This window comes from Triticum aestivum, chromosome 5D (assembly GCF_018294505.1).
Source record: "Triticum aestivum cultivar Chinese Spring chromosome 5D, IWGSC CS RefSeq v2.1, whole genome shotgun sequence".
NCBI classification, from domain to species: Eukaryota; Viridiplantae; Streptophyta; class Magnoliopsida; order Poales; family Poaceae; genus Triticum; species Triticum aestivum.
The window spans coordinates 543,516,211-543,525,179 of NC_057808.1; positions in this window are offsets into that span (position 1 = coordinate 543,516,211).

Consider the following 8,969-nt stretch of genomic DNA (forward strand, 5'->3'; position numbering starts at 1 on the left):
CACCATTTTTCATGCATTTACTGATTATTTTGAGCTATAAGACCCTAAAATTGAAAAGCATTTCAAATGAACTCTGAAAAGGTTGAAAGTTGGCATGATATCATCATTTCATCCACATAGCATGTGCAAGAAAGTTGAGAGGGTTACGGCAAAAACTGGATGCACTTCGTGTACAAAACGGACAATCCCTTTCAAAGTATCAGGAATTCATACGGAAACTCGTCTGTTACAAAGGGATTTCATTTTTTAAAACCTAGTTGAACTCCTCACTTTTTGTGTGTTCAAAATGCACCATTCAAAGCCACATCATCATTTTTCAATCCTTTCTGACTTCATTTGTTATTTTTCATGCATTTACTAATTATTTTGAGCTATAAGACCCTAAAATTGAAAAACATTTCAAATGAACCTGAAATTGAAAAACCCTAGAAATGTACTCTGAAAAGGTTGAAATTTGGCATGGTATGATCATTTCACCCACATAGCATGTGCTAAAAAGTTGTGAGGGTCCCGGCAAAAGCTGGATGCACTTCGTGAACAAAATGGACAATCTCTTTTGAGGTATCAGGGTTTCGGAGGAAAACTCATCTGTTACAAAGGGATTTCATTTTCTTGAACTTATTTGAACTCCAGACTTTTTGTGTGTTCAAAATGCACCATTCAAAGACACATCATCAATTTTCAACCCTTTCTGACTTCATTTGTTATTTTTCATGCAGTAACGGATTGTATTGAGCTAAATGACCCTGAAATTGAAAAGCCCTACAAATGAGCTCTGAAAAGGTTGAAAGTTGGCATGGTATCATCATTTCACCCACTAGCATGTGCTAAAAAGTTGAGAGGGTTACGGCAAAAGCTGGATGCACTTCGTGAACAAAATGGACAATCTCTTTCAAAGTATCAGGGTTTCGGACGAAAACTCATCTGTTACAAAGGGATTTCATTTTCTTGAACTTATTTGAACTCCAGACTTTTTGTGTGTTCAAAATGAACCGTTCAAAGCAGAGACTGATTTTGAATGGTGCATATTCAACACACAAAAAGTCTGTAAACATCGCCAACCCCAACATAAAAAAATGAGCATAGATGCGCCTATAGAGAGAATTCAACCTAAATTCATAATAAATTTATATGAATTTCAAAGAAATTTACTCTGAATTTAGGTCAATTTCCCTGTATAAGGGCATCTCTTTTCACTTTGAGAGGAGCTCAACAAGCAGAGAGGGACGGGCCTATAAACCGGTGTGAGCGCCCTTTGGTTGGCGAGGTGGGACTAAACTCTGACCGCAACGAGGACCAACCCTTTAGTCCTGGTTTGTGGCACAAACTGAGACTAATGGTCATGGGCCAGGGGGGAGGCGCATTGGTCCCGGTTCGTGCGTGGAACCGGGACCAAAAGGTCCAGACGAACCGGGACCAATGGCCCACGTGGCCCGGCCGGCCCCCTGGGCTCACGAACCGGGACAGTTGCCTCCTTTGGTCCCGGTTCGTGAGCGAACCAGGATTAATGGTATTACGAGGGCTGAACCAATGCCCTGTTTTCTACTAGTGGTTCAGCTATATCTCTTAGGGCCTAACGTGCCTCCACACCATTTGATTTGTTGGAGGTGCCCATAATTATTATAGCCACAATATTTACATAGATATTTCTGAATGTCAATTTTGTTCTCTATATAAATGTGCTTCCAGGAGAAAAGACATTTGAAAAAAAATAATGAACTAGCACCTTGGCCCTTGTAATTGTGAGGTCATACTTTATGTGTTAAAAATGTCTGAAAAATAAATTTATGATTTCATAAATATTCATTTTATGCCACGGCCCATTACCACCACAACGGCAACCACTATTGACTATGACATCGACGTCGACGTCAACATGCATGACCCACACAATGTGTTTGGCGAAATGCCCTCAAGGTTTGTAAATTTTATTTTCTCTCTTTTGTTGTTGCTTTACATAATGCAAAGTGACGGTGATTTTTTTTGTGATTATAGTTTTATGCGTTTCAGCGATTGTAGGCATAAATTGGTGTAGTTTTCTTTAGCAACACATTTGTGTACATGCAATCCATCAACATAGATGTTATCTCCTTGTCCAACCATTCTTGTTGATAAAGATGTCGTTGAGGTTATCCCTAATCCTTGTACAAGACAAAATGGGTAAGGTGAGGTACGAGGGGAACTAGACCGACGGCAGCTAGTGATCCCCCCTCGATCGCTTGCGAGAGCGACGAGGGAGGGGATGGGAAGGGGCTTTCCTTAGTGCCAGGTGGCCAGCTTCTACACTCCCTGACTCGAGGCATCATCTCTAGTTTGACACTGAGTAAGTCAATGAGGAAGATGAGGAGCATGACCAAAGTACCACTTAAAGCTCAATGACGCCCACCAAAAGAAGCCTCTGGGGAGGAAGAAAGAAAACGAAAGGTGAAGAAAGAAGGATATGGTGTTGCGTTCCATACCACAGTCTAAGAGATGATTGCACAAAGAGGGAGATGTGCTGGGAGGAATCAAGACAAGGTATTAAAGTGGTTGGAGGTCAAGGCCATGGTGGAGCATAAGATGGCGTATGAGGAGCGTAAGGTGGCGATAGAAGAGAAGAGGTTGAGGAACCTGGGAGAGAAGGTGTTTGCGAAGAATATGCAGCAAGAATACAAAATTCATGTTCGTGGACAGCATCGGGCCGAATGAAACACGTTGAGTATATGTGGAATCAATGCATGTGCAAGCATCAAGGATGTGAGGGAGTCGGATTGGAGATGGGAGTGCTGATGCTCTATGCTTGAGCCCTATGTTTAAAGTCTGAGTTTGAATTTGGAAATTGCGGATTTGAAATGATGTTGAATTGTTTGTGGTAGAGACATTATGTTTTGATATGGCAAGTTACTGGAACTGCAAAAGCACCCCCCGCCCCCCGATAATCTGAAGATGATATTGGGGAAACTTAGTATACCACCTTATTGGGTGGATATCGGGGGCTTTGGAGATGCTCTTATACTTTGAAGGGGTGTCCTAATTTTGTTCTTTAGATATTTAAATCTTTTTTATGTGTATCCTGGTTTTTTTATACATGCCAGCTAGTGGTTGTTCGGAGGTGCACATGTCAAAGCGAAAATGGACAATCAATTTTCTGGAAAGGGATTTGTAGCATGCAGGTGCGGGGGTACGAAACCTCTTTTTCTCTGGCTTTCTTTTCTATCTTTTAAGCCAAATATCCAAATAAAATTTTGTATTCATATCCGTGTTTCTGATGAGGAGGGCTTTCAAATTAGATCAATTTTGAATACATCTTGGCGAGTTTTAAAAAACATCGTTAAGTTTCAACTTCTGAAACTTGATACAAGCTTCTGATAAAAACTTAAGTTTCAGAACTTGCGACTGATGACTTCTGAAACTTGGTATGAGTGGACGACAAAATCGAAAGTTTCAGAACCGCGACCGATAAAATCGTAAGTTTTAGAAGCTAAAATTTACAGCTTGTTGTGCACTCGCACTAGTAGAAAAAGAGGCTTCCATACGCCCCCATTAGTCCCCAAAATAATCGAACCGGGACTAAAGGGGTCTTTAGTCGCGGTTCGGGAGGAGACCCGCGACCAACTATCTGGGCCCAGCGCGCTCGGTCGACAGCTGGCGGACGGGAGGGGCTTTAGTACTGGTTGGCCTGGCCAACCGGGACTAAAGGTCCTCAGGCTGGCCCGAAGGCCTTTAGTCGCGGTTGGCCAGACCAACCGGGACTAAAGGTTAGTCCTTTAGTCGCGGTTGGCCAGACCAACCGGGACTAAAGGTTAGTCCTTTAGTCGCGGTTGGCCAGACCAACCGGTACTAAAGGGACCATCAAACTCCCCCCCCGGAGCGCCTTTTCAGTTTTAGAAAAACCAAAAGAAAATGATGGAAATGTCAAAAAAATAAAATAAAATAAGTTTCTCATGTGATATGTGGTCTAGTTGTTGGGAAAATTAACAAATATGAATTTCGACTTTATTTGCAAAATCTCTCTGGAATTTCTTAAAATGGGCATAACTTTTGCATACGAACTCGGATGAAACAGTTTTTTATATGAAAAATCATCTACTCGAGAAGTTACATCCGAATTTAAATAGACCAATAAATCTCTCTGGAATCTCTCTGGAGGTTTCTTGGTTAAAACAGACCAATAAATGGTCGAGTGTGCCACAACGTGCAAACGGTGTCGAAAGTCATTCAAACTTGACATGGATGCCTCACAATGGCATGCCCACCTGCTTACAGAAGTTGAGATCATTTCAAAGATGTCCAAAAATGAACCATCTTCAACGAATGGTGTTTGGGTAGGCGACAAGGGTCTGGTTGAAAGCACGTTGTTTTTTGATATCTACCAACTTGTTTGTATTTTCGACAAGTTTTGCATTTTTGTGGAGTTTTTGTGTGAAAAAAGGCCAATAAATGGCTAGGCGTAACGCAACGTGCAAACGGTATCGAAAGTCATTCAAACCTGACATGGATGCCTCATATGTCCGTGCAAGATTGTTGCAAGAAGTTGGGGTCATTTATCCATAGTGCAGAAAAACAACAGAGGAGAGGAGTATGTCACACTAGGCCAGACAGGTGCATCCGTGAGCATGTTGTTTTCTAGATTTGAATTCTTCTGTTATTTGCAATTTTTGTCATTATCTATCAACATGAAAATTTTCTTATGTCCTAATCATTTCTTGAAATTAGTCCACAATTTTGGAATTTCAAATTGTGCATGAAAATTTTACAAACTTGAACACTTTTTCCAAAATTCTTAACAAATTCCCAACAATAGATGAAAATTTTGAAGACATATTGCAATCCACTTAATTTTATTTAATAATTTATCATTTTTTTAAACATAAACATTTCTTAAATTTGTGAACAAAAAACCAAAAAACTAGAACATTTCTTGAAATTTTAGGTTTTTTTATGTCATAGAAAATATTTGAAAACAAGAATATGTTTTGTTATTCCAAATAATAATTAATAATAAATTTTTAAAAAGAGAAAAATGAATTATAAGAAAAAAAGAGAATAAAAACTAAATAATAGATAGAAAAAAATCACTTAGGCCTCGGCCTTGGCCCGTCGGGTGCCTGTTGAACCGTTCCTAGCGTTACTTTTCTGTTTCTTTTTCGTTTTTTCCTGTTCCTCTTTTCCTTTTCTCTCATTTTTCCAATTTCTTTTTTACGTTTTCCTATTTTATTTTTCTTTTTTATTGCCTTTCGTTTTCATTTTTCCTTTTTTCATGCTTACTTTATTTTCACCAATTTTTCAGAAATTCTAAATGATGTTTGCATTTTTTTCAAATTTGTTTAATTCTCTAAAGCTATGTTCCTATTTTGAAATTTTGTTCAGAAATTCCAAGAAAAGTATAAAATTTCAAGACATGTTAGCTTCTTTTTAAAAAAATGTCTGAAATATAGAAAATACTCCCTCCGTCCCATAATATAAGAATGTTTTTGATACTAGTGTAGTGTCAAAAACGTTCTTATATTATGGGACAGAGGGAGTAGAACCTAAAAAGTTGTTAACTTCTTTCAAAAAAGTTCAAAAATTGAAAAAAAACATATACTTCGAAATATCAAAAAATTTTGAATTTTTTCTCACAAATTAAAAAACTTTCGGAAATTTAAAAATTGTTACCTTTTCCAAATTATTTTCGCCAATTTATTAAAGGTGTAAGGTTTGCAAAGAAAGAAACTACAAATGCAAAAAAAGTTTAGCGAATTTCACAAAATGTTTGTGTTTTCAAAATTTTGTTCATAATCTAAAAAATGACCATGTTTTCAATTTTGTTCCGATTCTCAAAATATATTCACGTTGTCAAAAAATTGTTTGTAATTCCAAACTATTTGTGTTTTCAATTTTGTTTTTGTTTTTCGCAAAAATAGTTTTTTAGATTCTCAAAAAAATTCGGGTTTTCACAAAATTTAAAAAGTGTTCAGCTTTTGAAAACAATTTATAAATTATTTTAAAAAATTTGTTCTCAGAGTCGCTAGCGCCACTAATTCTTATAAATTTGCATAGGTCATTAGTCACTTGGACTTGCTAGCACCACCTGCTTTATTCTCCCTATAACATGTGTGTGCTCTGCGGTTTGATTCATGTGAGGTCTAGGGTTTGATTCCCGGGCATACTTTTTTTATTACGTTTATTTCGCCCCAAAGAGGTGTTCTTGCACAGCGTTGCCGATGGGTCGTCTCATATGTACTCGCACTAGTAGAAAAAGAGGCTTCCATACGCCCCCATTAGTCCCCAAAATAATCGAACCGGGACTAAAGGGGTCTTTAGTCGCGGTTCGGGAGGAGACCCGCGACCAACTATCTGGGCCCAGCGCGCTCGGTCGACAGCTGGCGGACGGGAGGGGCTTTAGTCCCGGTTGGCCTGGCCAACCGGGACTAAAGGTCCTCAGGCTGGCCCGAAGGCCTTTAGTCGCGGTTGGCCAGACCAACCGGGACTAAAGGTTAGTCCTTTAGTCGCGGTTGGCCAGACCAACCGGGACTAAAGGTTAGTCCTTTAGTCGCGGTTGGCCAGACCAACCGGTACTAAAGGGCCCATCAAACTCTCCCCCCCCGGTGGACCGCCTTTTCAGTTTTAGAAAAACCAAAAGAAAATGATAGAAATGTCAAAAAAATAAAATAAAATAAGTTTCTCATGTGATATGTGGTCTAGTTGTTGGGAAAATTAACAAATATGAATTTCGACTTTATTTGCAAAATCTCTCTGGAATTTCTTAAAATGGGCATAACTTTTGCATACGAACTCGGATGAAAAAGTTTTTTATATGAAAAATCATCTACTCGAGAAGTTACATCCGAATTTAAACAGACCAATAAATCTCTCTAGAATCTCTCTGGAGTTTTCTTGGTTAAAACAGACCAATAAATGGTCGAGCGTGCCACAACGTGCAAACGGTGTCGAAAGTCATTCAAACTTGACATGGATGCCTCACAATGGCATGCCCACCTGCTTACAGAAGTTGAGATCATTTCAAAGATGTCCAAAAATGAACCATCTTCAACGAATGGTGTTTGGGTAGGCGACAAGGGTCTGGTTGAAAGCACGTTGTTTTTTGATATCTGCCAACTTGTTTGTATTTTTGACAAGTTTTGCATTTTTGTGGAGTTTTTGTGTGAAAAAAGGCCAATAAATGGCTAGGCGTAACGCAACGTGCAAACGGTATCGAAAGTCATTCAAACCTGACATGGATGCCTCATATGTCCGTGCAAGATTGTTGCAAGAAGTTGGGGTCATTTATCCATAGTGCAGAAAAACAACAGAGGAGAGGAGTATGTCACACTAGGCCAGACAGGTGCATCCGTGAGCATGTTGTTTTCCAGATTTGAATTCTTCTGTTATTTGCAATTTTTGTCATTATCTATCAACATGAAAATTTTCTTATGTCCTAATCATTTCTTGAAATTAGTCCACAATTTTGGAATTTCAAATTGTGCATGAAAATTTTACAAATTTGAACACTTTTTCCAAAATTCTTAACAAATTCCCAACAATAGATGAAAATTTTGAACACATATTGCAATCCACTTAATTTTATTTAATAATTTATCATTTTTTTAAACACAAACATTTCTTAAATTTGTGAACAAAAAATCAAAAAACTGGAACATTTCTTGAAATTTTAGGTTTTTTTAAGTCATAGAAAATATTTGAAAACAAGAATATGTTTTGTTATTCCAAATAATAATTAATAATAAAGTTTTAAAAAGAGAAATATGAATTATAAGAAAAAAAGAGAATAAAAACTAAATAATAGATAGAAAAAAATCGCTTAGGCCTCGGCCTTGGCCCGTCGGGTGCCTGTTGAACCGTTCCTAGCGTTACTTTTCTGTTTCTTTTTCGTTTTTTCCTGTTCCTCTTTTCCTTTTCACTCATTTTCCAATTTCTTTTTTACGTTTTCCTATTTTCTTTTTCTTTTTTATTGCCTTTCGTTTTCATTTTTCCTTTTTCCATGCTTACTTTATTTTCACCAATTTTTCAGAAATTCTAAATGATGTTTGCATTTTTTTCAAATTTGTTTAATTCTCTGAAACTATGTTCCTATTTTGAAATTTTGTTCAGAAATTCCAAGAAAAGTATAAAATTTCAAGACATGTTAGCTTCTTTTTAAAAAAATGTCTGAAATATAGAAAATACTCCCTCCGTCCCATAATATAAGAATGTTTTTGATACTAGTGTAGTGTCAAAAACGTTCTTAGGGACAGAGGGAGTAGAACCTAAAAAGTTGTTAACTTCTTTCAAAAAAGTTCAAAAATTGAAAAAAAAACATATACTCCGAAATATCAAAAAAGTTTGAATTTTTTCTCACAAATTAAAAAACTTTCGGAAATTTAAAAATTGTTACCTTTTCCAAATTATTTTCGCCAATTTATTAAAGGTGTAAGGTTTGCAAAGAAAGAAACTACAAATGCAAAAAAAGTTTAGCGAATTTCACAAAATGTTTGTGTTTTCAAAATTTTGTTCATAATCTAAAAAATGACAATGTTTTCAATTTTGTTCCTATTCTCAAAATATATTCACGTTGTCAAAAAATTGTTTGTAATTCCAAACTATTTGTGTTTTCAATTTTGTTTTTGTTTTTCACAAAAATAGTTTTTTAGATGCTCAAAAAAATTCGGGTTTTCACAAAATTTAAAAAGTGTTCAGCTTTTGAAAACAATTTATAAATTATTTTAAAAAATTTGTTCTCAGAGTCGCTAGCGCCACTAATTCTTATAAATTTGCATAGGTCATTAGTCACTTGGACTTGCTAGCACCACCTGCTTTATTCTCCCTATAACATGTGTGTGCTCTGCGGTTTGATTCATGTGAGGTCTAGGGTTTGATTCCCGGGCATACTTTTTTTATTACGTTTACTTCGCCCCAAAGAGGTGTTCTTGCACAGCGTTGCCTATGGGTCGTCTCATATGTACAGGCTGCGTATCGGTGGGGGCATGGAGAGTTCTCCTCATTGATGT